General features: G+C 42.7%; 1 protein-coding gene across 1 annotated transcript in view; it reads left to right on the plus strand.

Annotated features, from left to right (window-relative positions):
* The first annotated feature begins 354 nt into the window (after nucleotides 1-354).
* Nucleotides 355-27,431, plus strand: part of BDH1 (3-hydroxybutyrate dehydrogenase 1) — a 93,899-nt gene continuing 66,822 nt past the window's right edge. The window contains exon 1 of the mRNA XM_053672896.1: nucleotides 355-639. The gene's annotated coding sequence lies outside the window, so the exon portion shown is untranslated. The remainder of the gene's footprint in view (nucleotides 640-27,431) is intronic.

Below are 27,431 nucleotides of genomic sequence, written 5' to 3' on the forward strand. Positions count from 1 at the left end.
GGGTCTTTTTCTGGAGTAATTACTAGTCCAGCAGAGGCCACAGAGTTTTTAAGAAAGAAGGTAGTTTTTGCTAGAATATCTCGTGAGGGAGCTGCAATTAGGATGCCATCCAGGTGACAATAAATAACACTTTGGGGGAATAAATTTCCTACTGGCTGAACAGCTGGATGAAAAAATGCTGACAAATAGTTGGGACTATTTAACAACCCTTGAGGTAAAACCTTCCAAGGAAATCTCTCTATAGGCTGTGAATTATTAACCACAGGGACAGAAAAAGCAAATCTCTCAAGGTCCGTGTTAGCTAAGGGAATGATAAATAAATAATCCTTTAACTTTTTCCTATTACTTTTCCTGTTTAGCCCTGGGAGTCTGATTCTCACCCTCCTGGGAGGGCTCCTCTTGGCTTTAAACCCTTAATCCTTAGTTTCCCAGATTGCAGCCAGCAGGGAGCAGGTCTCCCTGTGAACCAGGCTCCAAGTGGTGGCTGAAGAACAGCCTTAGTTTTAAAAGCGCCATTTTTTCCTCTGCTTGGAAAGATAGGCCCCCTGCTGTTTCTGCACGCTTCAATGAGTTTGAGCAGCAAGTTAATTGCCCTGTTGTTCTCAGGACCTGGTAGCTCCTAGGTTCAGAGTTTATAAGGTAAGTGGGAAGGATGGGGGGCGGGGCTCTGCTAAAATATGTTTTAGACAAAAATGGTTACATGCCAAGGGCCTTTCATGACTCAGTTGACTAACCCTTCCCTCCAGGAGAATAGCCAGGGCTTCCCCTAGGAAACAATCAGTTTTTATAGGTAAGTTTTAAAAAATGGTGCTTAATCTTCCATGGAGAAGGGCTAGTTATCCCCAGGAGACAGTACCCCGATATTTCAGTTTTCCAATAAAAGGTCACGGCTCCAGCACAGACAGGGAGGATCCTTAATATTTCCGTAACATGTCGCACCCCCACCCCACTTACAGCATGCTTTAGATTCACAAATTTATTAACATATTCATAACTTTTAAAAACAATTTTTCTCCACTGGCAATACATTTACTTTTTTGTTGTTGTTGATTCTTATTGATTACTGCATTTCTTGAGTGTGCTCAAAAGTGAGCTGTCTCACTGTCTAGTACCCTTGACAACTTTAGGGAGGCTGAGAAGAGGGAGGGAGATCCTAAGCTCCAAATGGCTTGTTCCTAGGACTAAAGCAGTCCCTGGGCCTCCAGAAGGAGGATTCAGAGTGGTTAAAAGACACATGTTCTCATTGTTTTTCTTCCTATGCTTTTTACTGTCTGAGGGAAGTGACACATTTTTCCTTCTTTAAACAATCAATTTAAATTCTGAGTAGAATCCTTATGATGTAACAACATTAGTGATCTTATTCTGTTTACTAGAGGCTTAGCAAAATATTTTGAAACTGAGCTGCTCCTTTCAAAACAAAAACAAAATTCAAGCAAACCCATATTTTTTAATTAAATCCTCTAAAGGAGGGAGTGAGACACTAACCTAGAATCTTATCTCACACCACCTCATGCTATTTCAACTTCTGCCCAACTTTTTCCTAAATAGCTAAGTCTAAAGATCCCTTATCAAGGATCTTTGCATGACTCTTACATGCAATGGACTTCAGGGAACAGTTTCCAATCCCTGACATCTAGCTGGTCCCCAGATTTAGCCTCAGATTCTGCCCTCAGCCTCAGATGCACCATGACCCCTTCCACTACCAGGGTCACAAGATGCTAGGCACAAGCTCCAAGGAAGCTACTCTGAGGTCAAGCAGAGGGTGGAGAGGCCGGATCCCAGGTGTGCTGGGAGGGGACCTATGGCCAGGGTGGTGGGGACCCTTTCTGGACCAGCGATCCAGATCCCTCCCACTGAAGTCACTGGAGGCAGCTTTTGGGTTTCTTACTTGTGGAGTGAGGAGGGCAACTTCCAGGAGGCCAGCAATACAGGACGGATGGAGCTGGGGACGCAGGGGCTTCGGGCTGTGTCTTTTTGTGGGGGGTTGGACCGGCAGGACTGTTGAGGGAGAGGTTGTCCAAAGTCCCCAGGGCTGCCCGGAGGGCTTGACCAGCACTCTCTGGTGCTTCCCCTCTGCCCACGGAGATCTATTCACTGACCAATGAAGATGGCTGTGGGAACAGAGAGGTTGGTGGCTTGTTCCCCTTCCAATGTGCCAAGCGATCCAGGTATGGGGTGGCTGGATAGGGCGCCATGGATCCTACCATGGTCACTCCTGGGTTCTGTGTGTTGGTGGTGAATCCCGGAAGTCTTTTTGTCTTCATGCAGCGATGTGAAGAGACAGGACCCCTCTGCCCCCATGACTGGGGGCATGAGCACCTCAATTTTGGTTACCAGGGAGATTTTTCTTGCCAAGGGCCATGCCTAAGGTGAGGGTCAGTACTGGCTATGCATTCAGGACCACGGAGGGTGACGCGGGTGGAAACAGGGGCAATCCTGGGTCCTGGCTTGGAGACTCGATTGAAGACATTTTCCTCTGAAGTCCTGATATGACTTCAGGGGGCACAGAAAGCTGTCCTGTGTGTGCTGAAGGTGGCACCCTTCCTGTCTTGCCTGCTGCCTTCTCAGCTTCTTCCTCTTCCATTCCTGACACAGAGGACCCACAGTCCACAGCCTGCGCTAAGGACTCTGGGGCCTGCCACCTTGGGTTTTTGACATCACAAAGTGGGGATGGGATTCTCTGGCTGCCTAGGAAATGGTTCCCAGGGCGTCAAAATTTAGCAGTTGGCTGAGCTGGAATTCGACCTGTGCCCACAGCACCCAGGCTGACTAGCAGATTGTCTCCAACTTGCCAACTTGCTCCCTTAACATTCTATACACTGACAGGTAATGGTTTGGAGACAAGGAGAGGGATGGAATGCAGAGGCATTGTGTGAGGTGGGGCCACAGAGAGTAAATGTTAACACTTTTTAATTCTTCTAAATATGGCTGTTACAACAGCCTGTTCCATTCAGTGCACAACACAGTGGTTTACCCTTTACCTTGCTTACAATGCAGTCACCCCTCAAAGTCTGTTCAGTTCTTGTCACTGTGCAAACTTTTCACATCATCAATGTTTACCTCTCTATGAAAAGAGAAGACACATGACCATGCATCATGTCATCATCATTGCAGTGATTACTGTTCCTATTACTGTCATTTATGGATGTTTTGCAGAGGCATTGGCTCTATAAAACAAGGTGACCCCAGTCAAGTTTCTCTGTCCACAAAGGGTGCCTACTTGACCTAGGATGATGCAGGGAGGGGTGTGCTTCCCCTCAAGGAAATTTCTTCTTTCTTAACATCTTATTTATTTATTTGTAGAGAGAGGAAAAGGGAGAGAGAAAGAGAGGGAGTGAAATATCAATGTGTGGTTGCCTCAAACTGGGGACCTGGCCCACAACCCACACATGGGCCCTGACCGGGAATCAAACCAGCAACCCTATGGTTCCCAGGCCAACACTCAGTCCACTGAGTTACACCAGCCAGGGCTCCTCCAGGAAATTTCTAAAGGTCCAGGAATGCTCTGCAGGTATAGGGAGTGGCGACTCTGTGACATTTCCAAGTTCACCCAATGGCTCTGCAGAAGCACTGTAGAAGTGTAGTGCTGACATGATCATCCCCATCCCAGGAGCATAGGAACAGAAAAGAAGAAAATACAGAGATAAGAGAAAGGAAGAGAGAGTAAAGTACCCAAAGCTCCCTTCCACTGCCACAATACTAGATGAGGCCTAGCTGCTGAGAGGCTGCAGGGCTTAGCAAGGAGCCTGGTAGTCAGTCCCCAGCTGACTGCAGGCCACTTTTATAGCTTCCAGAGGAAGAAGGCCGACCACAAGGCTGGGCTGAGGGTGGGAGATGTGGAGGGCTGAGGAGGGAGGTGAGCAGGGAAAGGACACAGGGAGGGAGGGGAGATGGGGTGCACCAGGCACAGCAGTGAATGGAAGAAGGTTTAGAGGTTGGTGGCAAGTGGTCATAACAGCTGCCGTCATTGATTTCATTTATGCATATCATTTAGAAATAGCACATAGAAGTATCTCAAGTATAAATTTCTTTCACGTATCTGGAAAATGAGGTCATGTTCCTTTTAGAACATTGATGCCTGTGGCCTGCAGAAAAGTAAGTTAGTGATTCTTCCCACTCCTTCCTCTGCCTTCGATTTAATTTCTGCCAAATGCCAGTGGTGGTGTGGTGGCTGATCCCGGTTTAAGTCCACACAGGTTACTTCTTGTGTGTTCAGGGCAGTTGTGTGTTGTTTTATGTTTAAAACAACAACAACACAACTCTCAGAATAGCACCCACATCCAGTGTCATGAACTAAGTAGCTCCTTTGGCGTTTTTCCTCTCCTTCCCTTTCTTGTTCTCCCCTCCCACCCCACTCCCTCCTCTCCTAGCCCACTTCACACCACACCACCATCACCACCACCACTGCCCCCAGCCCCCAACTCCAGACCACCCAATCTGCTGTCTCCATCTAGAGTGTCATGGTTCTGGCTATTTCATAGGAATGGAATCACACTGTTTGTTGTCTGTGATGACTGGGCTCCTCTCACTTGGAACAAGTTCATCCATACTCATACACATCTGAGCAAGTATCAGTGCTTCATTCCTTTGTGTGACTGCAATATTTCCATCAGAAGCCTTACACACAAAATACATACTTGATCGAGTTTCCTACATGTTGCCAAATATGAGACCCAGTCTTAGAAAACTGTAAGAATGTCTCACGTGCTCTTTGGGGTCTCTTTTCTGAAGGTCTCCCATGAGTCAGGGTAGGCCTCAGCCAGAACCCCAGGGTTCTAACAGTGGAGTTTTTTTAACACTTGTGACTCAGGTTTTGAGCTATTGAAAAAAATGAGGTATCTGGAAAAACCTTTTAAGAACAGAGGCAGGTCTGGTATAAGACAGGTAGGGCTGGAATCAGCTGGAAGGCAGAAAGATGTGAGTGGGGATGTGGTCAGTTGGAATTCTGGAAAAGTTGGGTTAGGATGGCTTCAGTTTAAGTGCATTCTTGTATATCATTGAAGAGTGTTTAGGTCTCTCTTTAGCATGTACCTCTTCTGTTTTCTCAAGATCACTTGTAGAAGAAAGTGTCATTATTCCAGTGTATAGTTTTGCCTCCTTTGTCATACATTACTTGTGCACAAAAGTGAGGATTTATTTCTGGGCTTTCTAACTGTTCCCATAAATCTTTGTGTGTTGTTTTCTTTTTTTCCTAGGAGACAATACCATGCTGTTTTGAAAATAATAGTTTTGTAGTGTGGTTTGAGATCTGGGATTATAATCTCTCCAATTTAGATCCTCTTTCTCAAGATTGGTTTGGCTATGGGGGGGGGGGGCGTCTTTTGTGGTTCCATATAGACTTTAGAATGATTTGTTCCAGTTCTGAGAAGAATAAAATTGGCAGTTTGATAGAAATTGCATTATATATCTAAATTGCTTTGGAAAGTGTGGTCATCAGGAAACAATTTACCCTTACCAATTTATGAGCATATATTATCCTTCTTTTTTGTATGTCTGTCCATCTCAACTTTTTCCTGCAGAGTCATACTTTGGATATTACAGGTCTTTCACCTCTTTGACTTTGTTAATTCCTGGACATTTAATTATTCCCATTCGGTTATAAATAGGATGATTTTATTTATTCCTTCTTCAGATTTTTATTATTAGTGTATATAAATGTGACACATTTCTGTATATTAAGTTTGCATTTTGGTACCACACTAAATTTATTAATTCTATTCATTTTTTTTGTTTTGTTGGATTCTCTTGGGTTTCTATACATAGTCTGATGTCATCTGCAATCAGGTCAGTTTTGCTTTTTTTGAATGCCTTTTATTTTCTTTTAAAATGTATATGCTGTGGATAGAAACTCTAGAACTCTGCTGAATAATAGTGGAGAGAGTGGGCATTTTTTCTTTTTCCTCATCTTAAAGGGAAAGCTTTCTTTTTTCTACAACTGAGTATGATAATAGCTGTTGGCTTGTCATATAGAGACTTTAACAGCTGAAGGGGTTTTGATTTTATTGATTTCTGTTGTGTTTTAAAAATCATAAATTGATATTGAATTTTGCCAAATGGTTTTCCTGCATCTTGTCAATAATCACATGACTATAATTCTTGATTTTTTGAGTTGATAAATCACAATCTTTTAAAAGATGTTAAAACAGATGTGCATTTTGGGTATAACTCCTTCTTGATTATAACGTATAATTCTTTTAACATACTGTTAAATTCAGTTTGCTATTAATCTTTTAAGAATTGTGGCATCTCCTAGCTGGTGTAGCTCAGTGGATTGAGTGAGGGCCTGCAAACCAGATGATTGCAGTTCGATTCCCAGTCAGGGCACATGCCTGGGTTGCAGGCCAGTTCCCAGAGGGGGATACATGAGAAGCAACCATACATTGATATTTCTCTCCCTTTCTCCTTCCCTTCCCCTCTAAAGATAAATGAATAAAATCTTTAAAGAAAAGAATTGTGGCACTGTGTTTGTTATTGACAGTAAGCCTATTCTTTTGTTGTGTCTGTTTGGTTTTGTTAATCAGGTTAATACTGGACTCATGAATTTGGAAGTGTTATTCTGTAATTTTTTAAATAGTTTGAAAATAATGTGTACTAATTATTATTAAAATATTTGGTAGGCTTCACCTATAAAGCCATCTGATTCTGGCATTTTGGTTTTGGGGAGTTTTGGTTACTGCCTCAACTTCATTGCTAAGAATCGGTCTATAGATTCTCTGTTTCTGTTTGTTCCTTGGGGGATTCTATGTTTTGAAAATCCATTTTAACTAGATTGTCACATTTGTTGGTATACATTTATTTATAGAATACTTTAATGATTTTTTTATCTGTGGTGTCAGTTGACAGTTCCTTTTTGATTTATTTTTTTCCCTTTTCCTATTTGACGAGTCTTACTATATATTTTTCAATTTGCTTTTCAATGAATTGGCTTTTATTTTTACTAGTCTTTTCTCCGGTACTTTTATTTCATTTAGTTGTGATCTGATTTTTGTCATATGTTGTAGACCACTTTGCCTGGTTTTAGGAATTGTATCTCGACCTCTTGTGGCTAAGGGTGAGGAATGACCTTTGGGAGTGCCAGCCGCGGAAGACAAAGCTTGTCTCTGGTAGCAAATGCTGCCTCAGTTTCCTTTTCCTGCCCCCAAAGCTTAGTTGGAAGTCAATGATAGGTAAGACCCCTCACAGAGGGGGGCAACCTAAGCCAGACTCAATCACTTGGGATGCCTTCATGGAAGGACTTGGGGGGCTGCAACAAAGAGCAATGGACTCTTACACCATCGCCCCTGGCTTTGACATAGCCCGAGTTCCCATGTTCTCTGGGAGAAGCACTTCCTGGCTCTAATCCCCTTAAGGGTCTGAATACCTGTTGGGGAGAGGTGCAGCTCCTTGCCTTACTAGAGCATGTCCTGGGGAAAATCTGGCATCACAAAGACTTCCTGATAAACCTGTGAAATCTGCTCTGCTAAGAGTGCTTTCATTCATATGTTAAGGGTTCAAGCAGGAAACTCTAAAACTCTGTTCCTGACAGACTTGGACTCATAGGGAGCCCTCGGATTTCTTTGACATGTTATCTATTGTTTGATCCTTGCTGCCCTGTATTCCTGTGTACTAGAACCCAATAAATGGTCTTCAAGGATGGGGCTTGAGGCCTTTTTCTCCTCTGAGGAACCGGCTGCTGCTGACGTTTTCCCCTGTGAGACTGGCCACTGCTCACTTCTCCTCCCCAAGCAGATCATGTCATATTTTGGTCATGATTACTCTTCATCTGTGGCACTTGGGGGTACTCATGAGGAAGTCACCCCCACAGTTATATTTTTCTACTTACATATTTTTAACTTGTTTTTGCCTCTGTCTCTGGTTTCTTCATGTATAAATTTAAATAAATTTTTGGAAAATTTTCCTGCTCTTTTGGTAGCCTTGTATAGCTATAGTGTTTTCTCTTCTAACTGCTTTTACTTCATACGAGATTTGGTTAGGTTGTTTTTCGAGTTTTATGTGTCTCAAGGTAGATTTGGTTTTCTGTTTGTTTTCTTCTTTCAGCTATTGGTTGTGTAGAACCATGTTGTTTAATCTTCATACAGTTGTGTTTTTTCTCTTTTATTTTTATACTTAATTTTAATTATATTTAACATTGTGGTCAGACAATAGGGTAGATATACTTTAAGTTCCTTGACTTTATTGAGGCTTGTTTTATGGCCTAGTATATGATTTATCTTGGAAAATGTTCCATTCAAACTAGGAGTAAATGTGTAAACTGCAGTTTTTGATTTAATGCTTTATAAATAACTATCAAGTAAAGCTGATTTGATGTGGCAGTGAAGGCCATTTTACTCATATTAATATTTTCATTATAGTCTTTAAAATAAAATGACGATTTTTAGACATCTCATATCACGTTTAACTTTTAAAAAAAACATTAAAGCCTGGACTTTGGGTGGTAACACAGAGTACCACATACACAATTCCTGTAAAATTTTACACTTAAAACTGATGTAATTTTATTAATCAGTGTGACACCAATAAGTTGAATACTTAAAACATATTGAGGGAAGTGCATTTTCAATCAGCCTATCACAATAGAGAAAAAAATATTTAAATTTATATAACTTACCAGTGGTAGGTGACAATTCAATCCTGTAAGTTTTTATTTAATTATCAGTAAAGCTCACAGAGAGTGAAGAGAAGGCTGGAAATAGGAAAGTTGGTGGTTTTCATCAGGGAACTCTCACCAGGTTTGTACAACTGACTCAGTGGGCTGACCTGCGATTCTGGACCTATGTCCTCTGTGTGGCCCAGGTTAATGGCATTGAAGTGGAGGTGGAGGGCACCAGTGCAAGGCCAGCAGCTGCAGTGGAAGTGATAAAGAGTCCACATCTTCAGATGGGATTGAACCCAGTGCAGGATGATGCCAGGACCTCCTAACCCACAAGCCCATGCTTGTCTTCCCAACCCACACTCTGTGGAGGGGCAGGGGGAAGAGGACCCCTTTAAAGACAAAATTGTTTTGTCATTAATGCAGCCAGTGGGAAACATCCCTCAGTGATAAACAGTAACAGAAACAGAAACTGGTCATTGCGATGATGACATTATACATGCTTGAGTTTCTGTGTGTGTGTGTGTGTGTGTGTGTGTGTATAATATAATTTATATATAGTATATAAGTTAAATTATATATAATATAAATGGAGAGACAGAAGTTTATAACCTTAACACTATTTGCATGGGGAGAACTATACTTACAAAAAAAAATTTTAAATGTTAACATTTACTCCCTGTTGCCCCACCTTGTTCTTCCCACCACAGCCTGACCACTGCACCGCCTCTGCCTTCCTTCCCCCTCCTCTCTTCTACCACAGGAAAGCATTACCTGCAAGGGTGAAGAGCTCTCAAATTAGCCAGTTAGTGAGTATTGGACTGACTGGCCAGCTGGTCAACCTGTGTGCTGTGGCTGCACTTCTGCGTTTGAGCCCCTAAATGGGTTCCCCTCGCCCCATGCAACCACTCCCCAGGCCGCCAGATGTTTCTCTTAGGATGACGACAGCCTTGGGCAGCAGGCACTCCACAGGCCACACACAGGCCAATGGGCTGCGGGTCCACCAGGGGTGGGACAAGGTAGAGGAGGAGGAGGTGGCACAGAAAAACAAGAAGGTGCCCGACTTTGGCCCACCTGCAGGACAGCTCACTGGGATCCCCAACTCCTTACAGGGACTTCAGAATAAAGGTGAAGAATTAAATCCAGGAGCCAGGACCCAGGCACCCACATCCCATCTCATCTCACCCTCGAGGGCCTGCAGGTGCCACCTACGTGCACCCCACCTCAGGAACTAGACTCAGAGAACGGGGAAATATTGTCCTCTCGTGACTGACCCAAGTGGTCAGGAGTTTGGGCCGAATAGAGTCTGGTGGTGGATTGGGACTGAGAAAAGCTCCGCAGAGGCACCTCAGATGAATGGACCCAAGGAGCTGGCACGTCTGGATGTGTGGTGCATCCACCCCACTTGACTGAAGTTGGTGGGACCTCTGGAGAAAAACTGGGGAGAAAAAAATTGAGGGAACCATGAAGGCCGAATATCCCCAAGAACTCATCTTAAAAGAACAGGATAAAATCCTCATAGATCCTACAGGGGTATGGCAACCATTGCCTGAGGGCACTGTTAGACTGATGTTAGGAAGGTCTAGCATTACCACTAAAGGCATTTTAGTCCAGCCCGGAGTAATTGATTCTGATTATCAGGGAGAAATCAAAATTATGATCAGAGCCTTTGGATATCATGTCATTCCTGCCCAAACTCATATAGCCCAATTTCTTCTTCTTCTCTAAACAGTACCAAATACTCGAAATATTAAAAGAGGGGAAGAACACTTTGGTAGTACAAATAATTAATCCGTTTATTGGACCACCTCCATTAAATGAAATAAACCTCTTTTACTTATGCTTATTTTTTTAAAGATTTTATTTATTTATCTTTAGAGGGGAAGGGAAGGAGAGAGGGAGAGAAATATCAGTGTATGGTTGCCTATGTGCATCCCCTGCTGGGAACTGGCCTGCAACCCAGGCATGTGCCCCGACTGGAAATCGAACCTTGATCCTCTGGTTCGCAGGCCTGCCCTCAATCCACTGAGCTACACCAGCCAGGGCTAATAATAAACCTCTTTTAGAAATCAAAATCAAAGACAGAACTTTTCACGGCCTAGTAGATACGGGTGCCGATGTCTCTATAATTTCTAGCCAATATTGGCCTCCAGACAGCCTAACAGAGGCTGACACATCCTTAACTGGCATAGGAGGCCATTCTCAACCATGCAGAAGTGTCTGGTCCCTCAGGTGCTATGGCCCTGACAGACAGGAAGGAGAAATTCAGCCCTATGTCTTTCCAGTCCCAATTAACATTTGGGAATGAGACCTTCTTACTCAGTGGGGATTAAAATCACCCTCCCACCTTTTTGCTAATGGCCACTGTTCAGGTAACTCTACTTTATCCCTCACATGACTTTCAGATACACCTGTGTGGGTCAATCAGTGGCCACTGAAAGGGGAGAGGTTAGAAAAATCTCATGAATTAGTAAAACAACTATTAGGGGCAGGACATATTGAGCCATCTGGCAGCCTGTGGAATACACTGATTTTTGTAGTTACTAAAACATCAGGGAAATGGAGGTTAATACATGATCTTAGAAAATCAATGAGATACTTCAACAAATGGGAGCTCTCCAACCTGGAGTCCCAAATCCAGTTTGCTTCCCAGAGGATTGGCCACTTCTAGTCATTGACTTAAAATATTGCTTTTTTACGATTCTTTTACCTGAAAAGGACAGAGAGTGATTTGCTTTCTCTGTCCTGGTTCTTAACAACTCTCAGCTATTACAGATATTCCAATGGAGGGTTCTACCTCAAGGCATGCTAAACAGCCCAACTATCTGCCAATATTTCATCCATCATCCCTCATGGCCTGTCTGGAAAAAGTTCCCTAATTCTATAATATATCATTATGTGGACAATAGTCTGATTGCTGCCCCATCTTCTGAGATGCTAGCTAAGACTTATGCTTATTTAAAGAAGGTCGTATCTGAAAGCATTATGCTGAGTGAAATAAGCCAGGCATTGAAAGACAAATACCATATGATCTCATCTTTAACAGGAAGCTAAACAACAAAACAAACAAACAAGCAAAATATAACCAAAGACACTGAAATAGAGAACAGGCTGACAGTGACCGGAGGGAGGGGGGAGGGAATTTCAGGGGAAAAGGGGAAGGGTTTACAGGAACAAGTGTAAAGGACACATGGACAAAAACTAAGGGGGGTGGAAATGGGAGGGAGGTGGGGAGCTTTTGGGGGGGTGGGCTGGGATGGGAGTAAAAGACAGGAAACTATACTTGAACAACAATTAAATAAATACATACATACATACATACATACATACTTAAGAAGGTCATATCTAATGCAGGCTTAATTGTAGCCCCTGAAATGGTCCAATACTCTGAGTCTTGGAAATACCTGGGGAACATTCTTTTTCACAGGACAATTCAGCCTCAAACACTACAAATTAGTCCACCAGTTAATAATGCCTAGGAAATACCCCCCATCAGCTTACTTATTTATGCAATACCTTAAAAGGACACTCCAATCTAAATTCCCTTAGAACTTTATCCCCCCAGGCTCTCCAAGTATTAGACCTTGTCAGTCAGCTTATATAACCAAACCCAGCTCACAAGAGTTGACTGCAAATTTCCTATCAGGCTCTTCTGCTTTCCAACTTTAGGTACCCCCCCACCAGATTAATTGGTCAACTATTACCTCAGATAGGCATGACAGAATGGCTGTTTCTCATCAGCCTCAACCTACTATTACCACTTATATTACAGCTTTATGCCAACTGATTATTAAAGGTTGTGAAAGAACTCAGCAACTTTTTTGGCCATGATCAAGCCATCATTCACATCCCGCTTACCCAAATCTATTTACAACAGCTATTCAGTCAGTCTCTGGAATTTCAGTGTGCTATCACAGACTTTGTTGGCAAAATAGAAATTAGCCTGCCCTCAGAGAAATTGTTACAAATCCTCCCAATTTTCAATATTTGTCTGAAAGAAAAAGTAAGACCCCTATCCCCAAAGCAAGGACAATTTTTAATGATGGCTCAGGAAAAACAGGGAAAGCTACCATCACCTGGCAGGACAATAAGGAATGGAAACTGTATTTCCTATGGTCATGTTTGCACTCAATGGGCTGAGCTCTCAGGAGACATTACAGCTCTCCAAGAGTGGCCTCACAAGCCCATGACTCTGGTTATATCATATGTAATCTCCTTCACATAGACCAGGCTCTCCTTAAGAAATCCATTGACACCCCCCCCATACTCAGCCTGTTTTTAACCTTGCAAACTTTGCTAGATAAAAGGGAACATACTGTTTGTTACACATATGCATTCTCCTAAGGTCTCCCTGGTCCATTGTCTAAAGGCAATGCCCAAGCTGATGGTCTAGAGAGCATGATAGATAGCTTTCAAAAGGCTGTTGCCTCCCATCATTTTTTTCATCAAAATAGTCACGCGATTCCCAAGAAGTTCAAACTTTCATGTTCTCAGGCCAAATTATTAGAGTATGTCCAGATTGCCAGATTGCCTTAGGTAAGTCATTGCCCTCTATTTGAAATAATCCTAGAGGCTTAGAGCCACAAGTAATCTGGAAAACTGATGTCACCCATTAAGCCCTTTTTGGGAAGTTTACATTTATTCATGTCTCTATTGATACTTTCTCCAGAGCATTACACCCTTCCACTCTTATGAGCGAATCAGCTAAAAACATCCAGGCCCATTGGCTTGAGGCTTTTAGCCACCTGGGCCGTCCACAACAAGTTAAAACTGATCACGGACATGGGTATATAGCCCAAACCTCCCAAGATTTTCTACTAAGATGGGGAATTCAACACAAAACAGGCATCCCTTATAATCCCACAGGCCAAGCAATTGTTGAATGTACCCATCACATTTTTAAAACTCTTCTAAACAAAGCAAAAAATGGGGAGCCAGGAAACTCTCCCAGAAATCTCATAATGTTGGCTATGTATACTTAACTATTTTCTTAATTGAGCTAATTCTCTTAAAACACCAATCGAGAAACATTTCAATAGACAAAAGGTAGATAATAAGGGATCCCCTCACATACTGTTATAGAGGTCCTTCAGGGGAGGGAAAATGGGAGGGGCCAGTTGAGGTGTTAACATGAGGAAGAGGGTATGCCTGTGTTTCAGTACCTCCAGGCGCTATATGGCTACCTGCTAAAAGAGTGACACCCTGCCATGGGATATTGACCCTACCTACCCTTGTGGACAGCTCAGAATGAGAGGTTCAAGCATCTGAAGAACCTGACGAACCAGCTGTCTCAGGTGGCCATGACCGAAGGCTGATGTCAGATCCAAGCCCATTCACTCTCCCTTTAATATATCTGTGTCACCTTCTCCTCGAGTCAGACTTCCCATTCCTGCGGCTCCAGTGTGATTCTCTGCGACTCAGTCACTCACTCTCCCTCTGATACCTCTGTGTAACATTCTCCTTGTGCGAGACTTCCCATTCCCTTGGCTCGAGTGTCATTTTCTGTGACTCAATCATTCACTCTTTCCCTTATATCTCCACATCACCTTCTCCTTGCCTGAGACTTTCCGTTCTCTCGGCGGCTCCAAGTGAACCTCCGGGACTCAATCACTGATGGGCCGTCTCCTAGCAACCGGGTTGCTTCTCATCTCTCGATACTTCCTGGGCCTATTCTCACCTGGTGAGTATTCCAGTTCCAGTGTCTCCATGGGAACCACCGTGACTCAATCACGGACTTGCTGTATCCTAGCAACCGTGCTGGTTCTCCTCTCTTGAGATTTGCTGGGCAATTTCTTGTCTCCTGAAACTGCCCATTCTGGCATCTCCATAAGAACGACCTTGAGTCAATCAGTCACTGATTGTCTCCCAGCAACCGGGTAAACTCTCTTCTCTCGAGACTTCCTGGGCCAATTCTCATATCAAAGACTTTCTATTTGGGCATCTCCATGGGAACCACCATGACTGAACCACTGACTTGCCATCTCCTAGCAACCGGGCCAATTCTCATCTCTCCACACTTCCGTGGTAATTCTGGTCTCACAAGACATCCTGTTCTGGCGTCTCCATGGGAACTGTCGGAATTCAATCAGTCCCCGGCCATCTCCTAGCAACTGGACCATCTATTGTCTCCTGAGACTTCCCTGAGCTACTGAACCTTGGCCTCCCCTGACAAGAGAGGTCAATTCCTAGAGAATTTTATGCCTCCACAATTTAAAGCCAGCATACAGGGAAACACACTCGTGAAAGGAATCCACTTGATTGTGCTTAAAAAAAGGCACTGATTTTTTTATTCAATCAAGTTTTGAAGCCTTCATTGTAGAGATAACAGAATTAGTGAAGAGACAATTATTTGGAGATTTAATGAAGAAATATAGTCTTTCCATGACATGGGAAAAAATCCACATCTCTGATATATGGCTAACATCTAACACATATACTGGTCAAAGAAATACTGCACACAATAACAACCATCATAGCGTGTGATAGTGTTGAACAACCTGACACCATGAGAATTGGGTTTGAAACAATTATAAATTTCAAGTAAGGGATTGATTCAGAAAGCAACCGCCATCAGAGACTGCAATGGTGGCAATGTCATTGGGAAAGAACTTTTAGTTCATATGTGGCTGTACCTATGACACATATGAGTATATTACATATGCATATTTTTCCACCTGCAGCCTCATTTTTGTGTAAGTCTCTTCAGCCAAGCTGTGGCATGCATTAAGGCTCAAATGTGTTTTCCAAATTCACAATTTGAAGTCTGAAGGTCCATTATCTCACAGTATGCATGTATTTGGATTGACAGTTTTTAGGGGGAATAATGTTAAGAGAATTAATTTGGGGGTGTCCTAATCCAATCAAAGTGGAGCCTTTACCAAACAGTCAGATCACAGAGAAGCATAGAGGAAATTCTTGGGAACAAGAAGTTTAAACATACTCACCTGCAAACAAGGATAGGGTCCCCAGGAGATAACAATCCAACCTAGAACCTAATCTCAAAATTCGAGGTTGCAGAACTGAAGGTTAAAAGTATGTTGTTTACACCCACCAACATAGCACTGTGTTTTGACAGCACAAGCAAACTAATATTACTTACCAGGAGACATTTTAGATATCTGTGGCAGAACTTCTGACATGGCCACTCAGTGGAATCAAGTCATGTTCTAGTGGCATTGTAAGATTGTGACCCTGTGAAAAATGGTATCCAGGGACTTCCACCAAGATGGAGGTGTAGGTGGAAGCACTGTACCTCCTCCCACAACCAAGTTTAAAAACAACAAAGTTTTAGCAACAAAAACACAGCCCAAACCACAGAAAATTGAACTTCATGGAAGTCTGACAACAACTAACCCTTCAGCCAAACCAATAAACCGGTGAAGGAGGGAGCAGTGAGACAGACTGGGCAGGCCCCAGTAGCAGGAAGCAGCAGAGGGGACCGCCATTGTCCCTCTCTGACCCCGCCCCCACCTACAGCATCACAAACCAGCGACCTGGGTGGCCCCGCCCTGGTGAACACCCATGGCTCCGCTCCTTATACCTAACAGGCAGGAACAGATCAAAACATGGCTCAAGAAGAACTTAGAGCCCCAGAGCCGATAAATCTAAGTGATAAAGAAATAGCCAAACTTTCAGATGCACAGTTCAAAATACTGGTGATCAGGATGCTCACAGAACTGGTTAATTTCAGTCACAAATTAGAGGAACATATGAAGGCTAAACTAATTGAAATGAATGGAAATGCACAGGAAACCAATAGTAATGGAAAGGAAACTGGGACTCAAATCAATGGAGTGGACCAGAAAGAGGAAAAAAATGACCAAACAGAAAAGAATGTAGAAACAAGAATTCAAAAAAATGAGGAGAGGCTTAGGAACCTTCAGGACATCTTTAAATGTTCCAACATCAGAATTATAGGGGTGCCAGAAGGGGAAGAGGCACAGCCACCAGTGGAAAACTTATTTGAACAAATAATAAAGGAGAACTTCCCCATTCTGGCAAAGGAAATAGACTTCCAGGAAATCCAGGAAGCTCAGAGAGTCCCAAAGAAGTTGGACCCAAGAAGGAACACACCAAGGCACATCGTAATTACATTAGCCAAGATTAAAATGAAAGAGAGAATCCTAGAAGCAGCAAGAGATAAGGGGACAGTCACCTACAAAGGAGTTCCCATCAGACTGTCAGCTGATTTCTCAAAAGAAGACCTTACAGGCAAAAAGGGGCCAGAAAGAGGTATTCCAAGTCATGAAATCCAAAGACCTACAACCAAGATTGCTCTACCCAGCAAAGCTTTCATTTGGAATGGAAGGGCAGATAAAGTGCTTCTCAGATAAGGTCAAGTTCAAGGAGTTCCTCATCACCAAGCCCTTATTATATGAAATGTTAAAGGGACTTACCTAAGAAAAAGAAGATAAAAAAGATGAACAGTGAAAGGACAGCAAACTCACAGTTAGTAACAACCACACCTAAAACAAAAGCAAACTAAAAGGACAGCTAGATCAGGAGCAGAGCCATAGAAATCAAGATCACATGGAGGGTTAGCAACAGGGGAGTGGGAGGAGGGGAAGGGGGGAGAAGGGGGGCGAATAAGTAGCATAGACAGTAGGTAGAAAATAGATAGGGGGGAGGGCAAGAATAGTAGGGGAGATATAGAATCTAAAGAATTTGAAACATGTCATAAACTAAAGGGGGGAATGGTGGGGGACGGGGTGTGCAGGGTGGAGGGGAATGAAGGGGGGAAATAGAACAACTGTAATGGCATGATCAACAAAATATATTTTTAAAAAATGGTATCCACTGTGGGGATTCATGAAAAGAAGTGAGGTTGCAGCTTCTAACCTTGGTGGTCTAGGTTAGTTATGTGATAAGTTGCACAAAAACTGCTGGAATAGTTAATCACATGTGCCATTTACTGTATAAATGATTCTATTAGGTGCAACACTGGTTGATGTGGTTTCTCTGCCAGCAGAGCTTCCCTGTGTCATTGCAGAAAAATGCCCAATGTGTGATCTGTTTTGACAGGAAATGTAACCAGTCCCTCAAAGGAGAAAGATACTGAACAATTCTTTACTTGCATTTTCACTGAGTTCAGCTCATACAGAGATATATAGTATGTATGCAAAGCTCATCAGCTAATGTCCAAAAAGCTACAGTCATGAGAAACTGACATCATTTACAGATAATATCTGGAGAAACACAGAGCTTGTCTCAGGTCAGGGTTGTCTCTAGCTCGAGTGGTTGTTTCATAGCAACAGGGCAGATTAAGTCTCAAAGGAAACATTGTATATTCATTCTCTGGGCAAAATCACCCCTGGGAGCCATTTTTGCCAATACAAGGATGAAACTTCCTCTGGCACTGTTCCCAGGCTGAGTCACCTGGGGAAAGCACAGCAGCCAAGATACTAGGAAACTTTACAGAAAGAATGAGGACTCGGGCTATGACAAAGCCAAGGGATAATTATCCTTCTGTCCCTTCTCTGAAGACCTCTAAGTCCTTCCTTGATGGTCCATCATGACTGTGCATGCCTTAGGTGGACCCTCCCTTGAGTGATCTTACCCATCATTTTCTAACCAGACATCCACCAGGTCCAAGCAGGGGGAAGTGAATAAGGCAGGAGCTGTGCTCTCGTCATGAGGAAATGTTCTGTCTCTTTAGTGACTCATGCCCCCAAGGCCTTTTTACTCAGCTCTAGCCATGGCCTTATTGTCTGCTGCAGTCCCTGAAACCAAGCAGGATGGCTCACAACAAGTGGATAAGTGTCTGAGAAGGTCTGAAAGGACAATGGAGCTGACTGCTACACAAGCACCTAAGAAACACAGTTACACACACACACACACACACACACACACACACTATATATATATATATATATATATAGCCAAATGAAAGATATTTTAGCTTGCTGTCAAGTCTACTAACATACCATTTTCTCTAATATTCCCACAAAATATGTTAGCACTGACTTTGTACACCTTCATTTAACAGCTTGTGGTGGAGAGAATGGATGTTTAGATACCACTGGGAGTGGGACAGAGTATGATCTAGTATGAGACTCTTGGACTGTCCCAAGGCTTGCATAGACTGGATTATTATGGACTAATCCTTGTTATTTTAAATTTGGGCTGTAGAGACCTTCATGCTCACTCTCACCTCTGACAGGTTTTGACTGTTGTTTTGGTGTACCAGCCTGTGGGGGCGACTTCTCCGCGAGTCCCCCCATGTGCCACAGGCACTAGTGAATATGGCTGAGACATGCTGAGATCTGCTTGGGTAGGAGGAGTGGACTGTGGCCAGTTTCTCAGGGAAGACAAAAGCCAGCAGCAGCCAGTTTCTCCGAGGAGAAAAAGGTCCTGAGCCCCCTGCTTCATAGCCTTTTATTGGGTTGTAATACACAGGAGTACAGGGAGGCAAGGATCAAACAGTAGATAAACATTTTAAAGAAATCTGAGGGCTTAGTATGAGTCAGTGTCTGTCAGGAAGAGAGTTGCAGAAACTTTGGGAGACATAACTCATTTCCTCTCGGACCCTTATCATATGAATGAAAGCACTCTTAGCAGAGCAGATTTCACAGGTTTATCGGCAAGTCTTTGTGATGCCAGATTTTTCCCCAGGACACACTCTAGCAAGGCAAGGAGCTGCACCTCTCCTCAGCAGGTATTCAAGCTTAAGGGGATTAGAGCCAGGAAGCACTACTTCCAGAGAACATGAGGACTCAGGCTTTGTCAAAGCCAGGGACAAGAGTCCATTGCTCCCTCTTTGTTGCAGCTCCCGCCCCAGTCCTTCCATGAAGGCCTCCCAAGTGATCAAGTCTGACTTAGAGTGCCCCTCCTATAAGGGGTCTTACCTGTCATTGACTTCCGACCAAGCTTTGGGGGCAGGGAGAGGAAACTGAGGCAGCTGTTTGCTACCAGAAACAAGCTTTGTCTCCTGTGGCTTGCATTCCAAAGGTCGTCCCTCGCCCTTAGCCACAAGGGCTAGAGATACAATTCCTAAAACCAGGCAGAGCAGCCTACAACACCAGCCACCTCTCTAAGGCTAAAAAGAATTTCCATCTGTCTAACTACTCTTCCATGAATTTGTGTGCAGCTTTGTAAAGATGTTGTCTGGTATTCAGTCAGGTAACATTAGGGGGCTACCTAGGAATCGTTGAAGAATGGAACACCACCATAATGTGTTTTAATTTATTCCTATCAGTTACAGAGGAATAACTATATATACCTGAAACATTAAGAAAAATCAAAGGATACCTCAGTGGCTCAGGATGATAAAAATGTACAGTAGCTGGTTCTCCACCACTCACTTCTTATTCTGCAAGTCATGACCAGAGGTACATCACAGACAGACTCAGCTGGATTCCAATACCTAACAAACTGCTTCTGATCAGGAAAGTCACCCACTAATCCTAACATCTCCCCAACAACATAACACAAAAAATTGGCAATGGCTGCAATGCTGCCCACATGGGATCACAATAATGACCTAACTAATGACCTGAAAATACTCACAGGTGAATAAGCAAAGTTGCTAGAGGGAAAGCCAGATTCAGTGTTTATAGTGAGGGAAACAGTTATATTATGGCCTTTCCCAAAAGACACACCCTGAGAAAGTGTGGAGACAGCCAATTTTTTCATTGCCCAGTTTTCAACTGGGTTGCTTGTCTTCTTAGAGTGGAGTTGTGAAGCACAGTGTCTTAAAATAAGATTATTCTTCTTTAATCAACTCGTACCACATTTAATTCTCAAAAGGAGCCCTTGAAATAAATGCTTTTTTACCTCAGTATTACAGACAAGGAAAGTTAAAGTTTTTTTAGCTACTTTAAATTCACAACACCATTAATAGAACTTCCAGTTTTTCATCCAGAAACTTTCTGTTTCCCCAGCCATCCATAATAATAATACAGGAAGGAAGTTTAAATAGATTAGCAAGATGGATGGAAAAGAGAATTACTGGGCTCTAGCAAGGGGCTCTCAACAGTATTTTTATACCTGATTCTGTGGCTCTGAAGTTCACAGAGACTAGCCACAGGTTGTCTATATGACACAAGATGAACACGATACAGTTGATCATGTAAAGGCAGTAGAACAAGGCCAGCAGTTGAAGTGTAAAAAATAACAAAGTGGTAACAAGTTTAGAAATGGGCTGGACCAAATCCAGGGCACTTCCAGGCCCTTCTCACCCACAATGCCATTCTGTCATTCCCAGGACATTCTATAAAAATGGGAGGCACTTTCTCTGGATTCAATAACCACTAACCTATGTCTGTTTTCTTATGATCCTTCACTCAAGTTCACATTTGGAAAATGCCTACACATACAAAGAATACTAAGAAAATACCACATATGACATATGTGGAGAAGACATCAAGTGATGTGTTTTTTTGACTGTCTGATCCTCTGACCAAAACTGAAGATCAACTGTTGTGTCTGCTTTTTTAAAAAACTGAGTTATGATAAGTGTTTCAGGGTAGGCCTGTTTGAATGAGGTAAATAAGATACAGAGTTGAATGAGTGAACTGCATCCAAATGATACCAAATATCTGTGTGGGCCAGGGGATTTTCTGCTGCTCCCAGAAATTCCTAAACAGGCCAAACCAAAAAACAAAAATCCAGACTAGATAAACAGCATCTGAAACTCCTTAGCAATTTACTTTTCAGGTGTTTGTTTCTAACTTTGGATGGCCTTGGGGAAGTGAAGATGGAGGCAGAGGCCTTGTATGAGTAAGTGGAAATTTATAAAAATCACCAAGCACAGCAGGTCCAGCAATATATTCTGTAAAACCAAGTACTAGGTAAACACCAGCCATAGCTGATCCAATATATCATGCAAATTTATATGAAATATATATTCTAACATCTTTCACAGAAGCAAACTGAGACTCAGAGAGATGAGGGGTTAGCCCCAAGATACAATCTAGCAATGGGCAGTCACCCTGTGACATGGAGTTGGCCAGAGCTCACTTAGTGAAAACTGGTCCAAGATATTTTGGATGCTATTGGATGTCAAAAAGGAAAAAATGTACATAGTCATGTAAATGAAGGTCCTACATGCAAAGTTTAGTATCATGGACACTATGAGCACTTCAAGCGCTATGCCTTTTGGGGATTCCTGAATGTGCAAGCCTCATCCAGGGACAAATTGATATCATGCTCACAATAAATGACAAAAAAAAGGACAAAATGTCATCCACATTACATTTTCAAACAGAAGAATAAGCTTCTGTATTTCGCCCAGGAACATTAATTTCTTCAGAGATGTTTTTGCAGGCACATGTGTGCACAAGATGAAAAACCTCTAAGCTATAAATGTAGAATATGAGTTTAATGATGAGGAAAATTATTCAATTGTTGTTCTCAAGGCATTTTGTTAGCTAGGAACAACTGGTCCCCCTTTATGGGTAGACTGTACTAACAGCATTGTCTTAGTGAGTCTGAAGCCAACAACCTAATTATAGAAATAAGAATAGAAAACAACTGTACTTGAACAAAAATAAAAAATGAATAAAATAAAATTAAAATTAAATAAAGGGTACAATAATGAAAAACTAATAGCTTAGAGATTATTAAACAAAGAAAAGGAAGGCCTCAAGATTTCAAATTGCCCCTCAAAGGCTTATAGGTCAGAACTACAAATCTCCCAAAGTCTGGATGAACCACATCTGGTTTAAGCTCTGGACCTTCATCAATCATGAAAATGAGAGAAATGTCTGCAGAATGCCATTCCTTCCCAATCTGGAGACAGTGTGCAGGAACAACACACACAATGAGAACCCACTTGATCTCAGATGAAGTTACTGATTGCCTTTTGATTAACTTCAAATTGAATTTTGATTCTCTTATTATGGCAATTCCAAATATTTAAAAGTGGCAAATACTTAATTATTGCAGGAAGAGAAATAATACATCCCAACGAAGAATCTGTATGATACCTCAGGATGGAAGAAATCTGATTTGCTGGTAAACCAATTTACAGGTCCCTCAAAGTATCAGTAAAACAACTGCTCATCAATGACCAATGGAAAAACACATTTAAGGAGTAGAACACAAGGGCAGTTTCCATTTAAAAGAATGATAGGATTTCCAGCCAAGATGGAGGCATAGGTGGACACACTCTGTCTCCTCGCACAACTAAAATTAAGGACAACAAATATTTAGAAACAAAAACACCACCAGAAGAGACAGAAAATTGAACTGTACGCAGGTCCAACAACCATTCAACCAGGCGGGTAAGAGGGGTGGAGTTGGCAGCCAGCGGAGAGGGGTCGAGGCAGAAAAAGGCAGTGGCTGCCAGACCCGAGAGCACAGGAGGCGTGGGGCTGACCTTGGTTGCACATTTGCATGCATATAAACTAGGCAAAAATGGGCAGCAAGACAGACTGTGCAACCCAACGCCGGAAAATAAAGCTTAAAAGCACTGACTGAAAAGGTGCCAGGAGAGACTCCTAGCATCACAGGAGAATCCGTTGGAGAGACCCACAGGGTCCTATAATGTACACAAGCCCACCCACCCAGGAATCAGCATCAGTAAGTTCCAATTTGCTTGTGGAAGCAGTAGAGGGGACTGAAATTGAAGAGAGAGCAGAACAAGCACCATTGTTCCCTCTCTGACCCCACCCCTACATACAGCACCACAACCCAGCAACTGGGTTGCCCAGCCCTGGTGAACACCTAAGGCTCATATGTAACAGATGTGACAAGACCAAGAGAAAAAATGACCCAAAGAGAAGAACAGATCAAGGCTTCACAGCAAATACAACTAAGCGATAAACGGATAGCCAACCTATCAGATGCACAGTTCGAAACACTGGTGATCAGGATGCTCACAGAACTGGTTAATTTTGGTCACAAAATTAACTTGTGACACATGGACATGAACTAAAGGGGGAATATGGGGGTGTGCAGGGTGGAGGGGAATGAAGTGGGGAAGGGGATAACTGTAATGGCATAATCAATAAAATACATTATAAAAAATAAAAGAATGATAAATTCAAAGTCAATTTGCAATAAAGTAGCTAAAATCAGTGAGAAATAATAATAATGTAATAGCTACAGCCGATTCAGTTTGGAATCAGGCTCTAGCTATAATATACATAAATATTTCCCCTGCCTATCGTTCTATCCACAGACCCATTTCTGAGTGAATTCATTGAGACAAAGTGTTGTATGATACCAGCCTTCCTGTGTGCAACCATCATTTACATTACTACCTACCTGCTCACTTATCCAGCATAAACGAGACAATACATTCTGGACCTGCTTCTCAAGAAAGTGGGTAATAGGTTATCCCTTTGGCTCAAGGTGACTCTGCCAACATCTAGTTACTGCCTTTTTAGCATCCCCTCATTTATATGAGACTCAGTTTGCATCTCTGAAAATTGGGTTGTATAAAATAAACCTTGGGTACTTTTACATGGATTAAATGGATGTCATGGCAGCTTCCCCCTGATGCTTCTTCCTACAGCATATGCAGCTGGCCCAGCTGTGATTGTTGTATTTTATGAATTTCAACATTCCATAAAAATCACTTGCCTTTTTTCTCACTGGCCTGTGGCCATTATGAGTTTTTTTCTTTTTTTTGATGACCAAATAGAATTTATTTTTTTATTTTTATTTAAAAAAATTTTTTTATTGATTATGCTGTTACAGTTGTTCTATTCCTTCCTTCATTCCCCTCCACCCTACCCCCCCATCCTCACCATTACCCTCCCTTTAGTTTATGACCATGTGTCTCAAGTCCTTTAGATTCTATATTTCCCATACTATTCTTGGCCCCCCATCTATTTTCTATCTACTGTCTATGCTACTTATTTTCTGTACCTTCTCCCCCCATCTCCTCCTCCCACTCCCCTGTTGCTAACCCTCCTTGAAATCTTAATTTCTATGTTTCCACTCCTGATCTAGCTGTCCTTTTAGTTTGCTTTCGTTTTAGGTGTGGTTGTTAATAACTGTGAGCTTGCTGTCCTTTCACTGTTCATGTTTCTTTAACTTCTTTTTCTTAGATAAGTCCCTTTAACATTTCATATAATAAGGGCTTGGTGATGATGAACTCCTTGAATTTGATCTTATCTGAGAAGCACCTTATCTGTCCTTCCATTCTAAATGAAAGTTTTGCTGGATAGAGCAATCTTGGTTGTAGGTCTTTGGATTTCATGACTTGGAATACCTCTTTCCAGCCCCTTCTTGCCTGTAAGGTCTCTTTTGAGAAATCCGCTGACAGTCTGATGGGAACTCCTTTGTAGGTGACTGTCCCTTTATCTCTTGCTACTTCTAGGAGTCTCTCCTTCATTTTAATCTTGGCTAATATAATTATGATGTGCCTTGGTGTGTTCCTTCTTGGGTCCACCTTCTTTGGGACTCTCTGAGCTTCCTGGATTTCCTGGAAGTCTATTTCATTTGCCAGATTGGGGAAATTCTCCTTTATTATTTGTTCAAATAAGTTTTCCACTGGTGGCTGTGCCTTTTCCCCTTCTGGTACCCCTATAATTCGAATGTTGGAGCGTTTAAAGATGTCCTGGAGGTTCCTAAGACTCTCCTCATTTTTTTGAATTTTTGCTTCTTCACTCTTTTCTGTTTGGCCATTATTTGCTTTCTTCTGGTCCACTCCATTGATTTGAGTCCCAGTTTCCTTTTCATCACTATTGGTTTCCTGTGCAATTCCATTCATTTCAATTAGTTTCGCCTTCATATGTTTGTCTAATTTGTCGGTATAATCAACCAGTTCTGTGAGGATCCTGATGACCAGTGTTTTAAACTGTGCGTCTGAGAGTTTTGCTATTTCTTCATCGCTTAGATCTATAGGTTCTGGGGCTTTGAGATCTTCTTGAGCCATTTTTGGTCTGTTCACGCCCTTTAAGAGCGAGAAGGGGCGCCTTGGACTCCCAGGTCGCTGGGTTGTGACGCTATATGTGGGGGCGTGGTCAGAGCATGGAAATGGCGACCCCCTCTGCTGTTTCTTACAGCCGGGTGAGGAGCAGCGTCTTAGGTGGTTCACCTGGGCCGGGCCACTCAGGACACTGGGTTATGACGCTGTATGTGGAGGTGGGGTCAGAACAGGGAAATGGCAGCGCCCTCCACTGCTGCTTGCTGTGGGGACCCGCTGGGCCCCGGTCCAACCGTTCACTCCCTCGCCTGTCCACCTGCGCACAAATGCGCGACCACAGTCAACACGCAGCACCGCTCCCCCGCTGTCTCCCCCACGCTCGCTCGGTCGCTTACTAGGTCCAACCCTGCGCCTGGATTCCGTGTGCCTGGATTCTGAGCGTCTGGATTCCGCGCGCCTGAGTCCGTCTGACCGAGTTCTCCTGTGCAACCCCGCTTCACCAGCTGCTGGTTTCGCCCCTTACTGGTCAGGCTGAAGAATTTGTTGTTAACAGACTTCCAAAAAGTTCAATTTTCCGTGTTCTGGCTGTGTTTTCTGTTGCTAATATTCAGTTGTCTCTAAACTTGGTTGTGTGAGAAGGCACGGCACATCCACCTATGCCTCCCTCCATCTTGGCAGAAGTAAAAACTAATTTTCTTACCAAAGCCTCTGAATTACATACAGGGAAAGAGGGTGCAATTAGTCCATGGCAACTCTAGTTTGTTTTCTATCTTAGTGTCACCAGAGATGTCTGGTAGCTTAGAATGGGGGATACTGAGAGATGCCCTGTAACCCACTAGAAGAGTTGATTGGGGGTGACCAGTAACCCACTAGGGAACTCCTTGGACAAATGAAGAGGTATGCCTCTAGGGAGCCAGGAAGCTTCACTCTTTTTCTTCTTCAGGTACACCATGGACAAGGTGGGTAATATCCCTCCATTCCCTCAGGATCCCTGTTGAGAAATTCTTAGAAGCTGGAAAAAATTTGACCCTGAAAATCTCAAGAAAGAGAGGCTACCCTTTTTTTGTAACATAGCTTGGCCTTAGTATAAACTAGGAAATGGGGAAGTTTGGCTGAAAATGGGAGCGACAATTACAACTCCATATCCAGTTAGACCTGTTTTGTAAAAGGTTGGGCAAATGGTCAGAGGTTCCATATGTTCAAGCCTTCATGGCACTGTATCACAATCTAGCCGTCTGTTCTGAGACAAGGAAGGTAGCTTCTCTAAGGGCCAACAATGACATCCTAAATGACCCCCTTCTAAGTTTCCCACCTGTCTCTGAGGGGGAACCAAGTAGGCCCCAGTTCAGAAGTCTCTGCTCCCACCTCAGAGGAATTAACCTCTTCTCCACTCCACCAATGACACTTGGGGCGGAGCCTCATACATCCCCGTAGCTCCTGTGCTCTTGCCCCTAAAGAAAGTATTTAGGAGGTACAGAAGGCCCTATTTGGGTACATGTGCTGTTTTCAGTAACTGACCTGCAACAATGCAAAAGTAGACTAGGAAACTTCTCTGAAGATCCCTCACACTTCACTACTAACTTCCAAACCTCAGTCCTTGCCTTTGATATGTCCTGGAGAGAACTTTATATACCATATTTTGCTGTGTATAATGTGTTTCTCTGTGTAATGCGTACCCACATCTTTGACCCAAATTTTCAGGAAAAAAATACTTTGTTTTAATTTTTAAATTCAATTATTTATTTATTTCTATTTAGAAACAAAACCAATTATTGTATTCCAGGTTATTATTTTGCATACAGATATCATTATTACCTTCTAGACTTATACTTTTACTGCATAAGCATAAATAAAGAATTAAAAACATTTATAGATATGGAATTAGTACTATGCATGTATAATGCACATTCTTATTTTTCCCTCAAAAATTTGGGCAAGAAAGTGCACATTACACATGGCAAAATACAGTAATCCTGACTACCTGTTGCTTTCCAGAAGAGAAGCAATGGGTTTGGGAAGAGGCTG

Source organism: Artibeus jamaicensis, unplaced genomic scaffold (genome assembly GCF_021234435.1).
Source record: "Artibeus jamaicensis isolate MK-2021 breed Jamaican fruit bat unplaced genomic scaffold, CSHL_Jam_final contig_793, whole genome shotgun sequence".
NCBI classification, from domain to species: domain Eukaryota; kingdom Metazoa; phylum Chordata; class Mammalia; order Chiroptera; family Phyllostomidae; genus Artibeus; species Artibeus jamaicensis.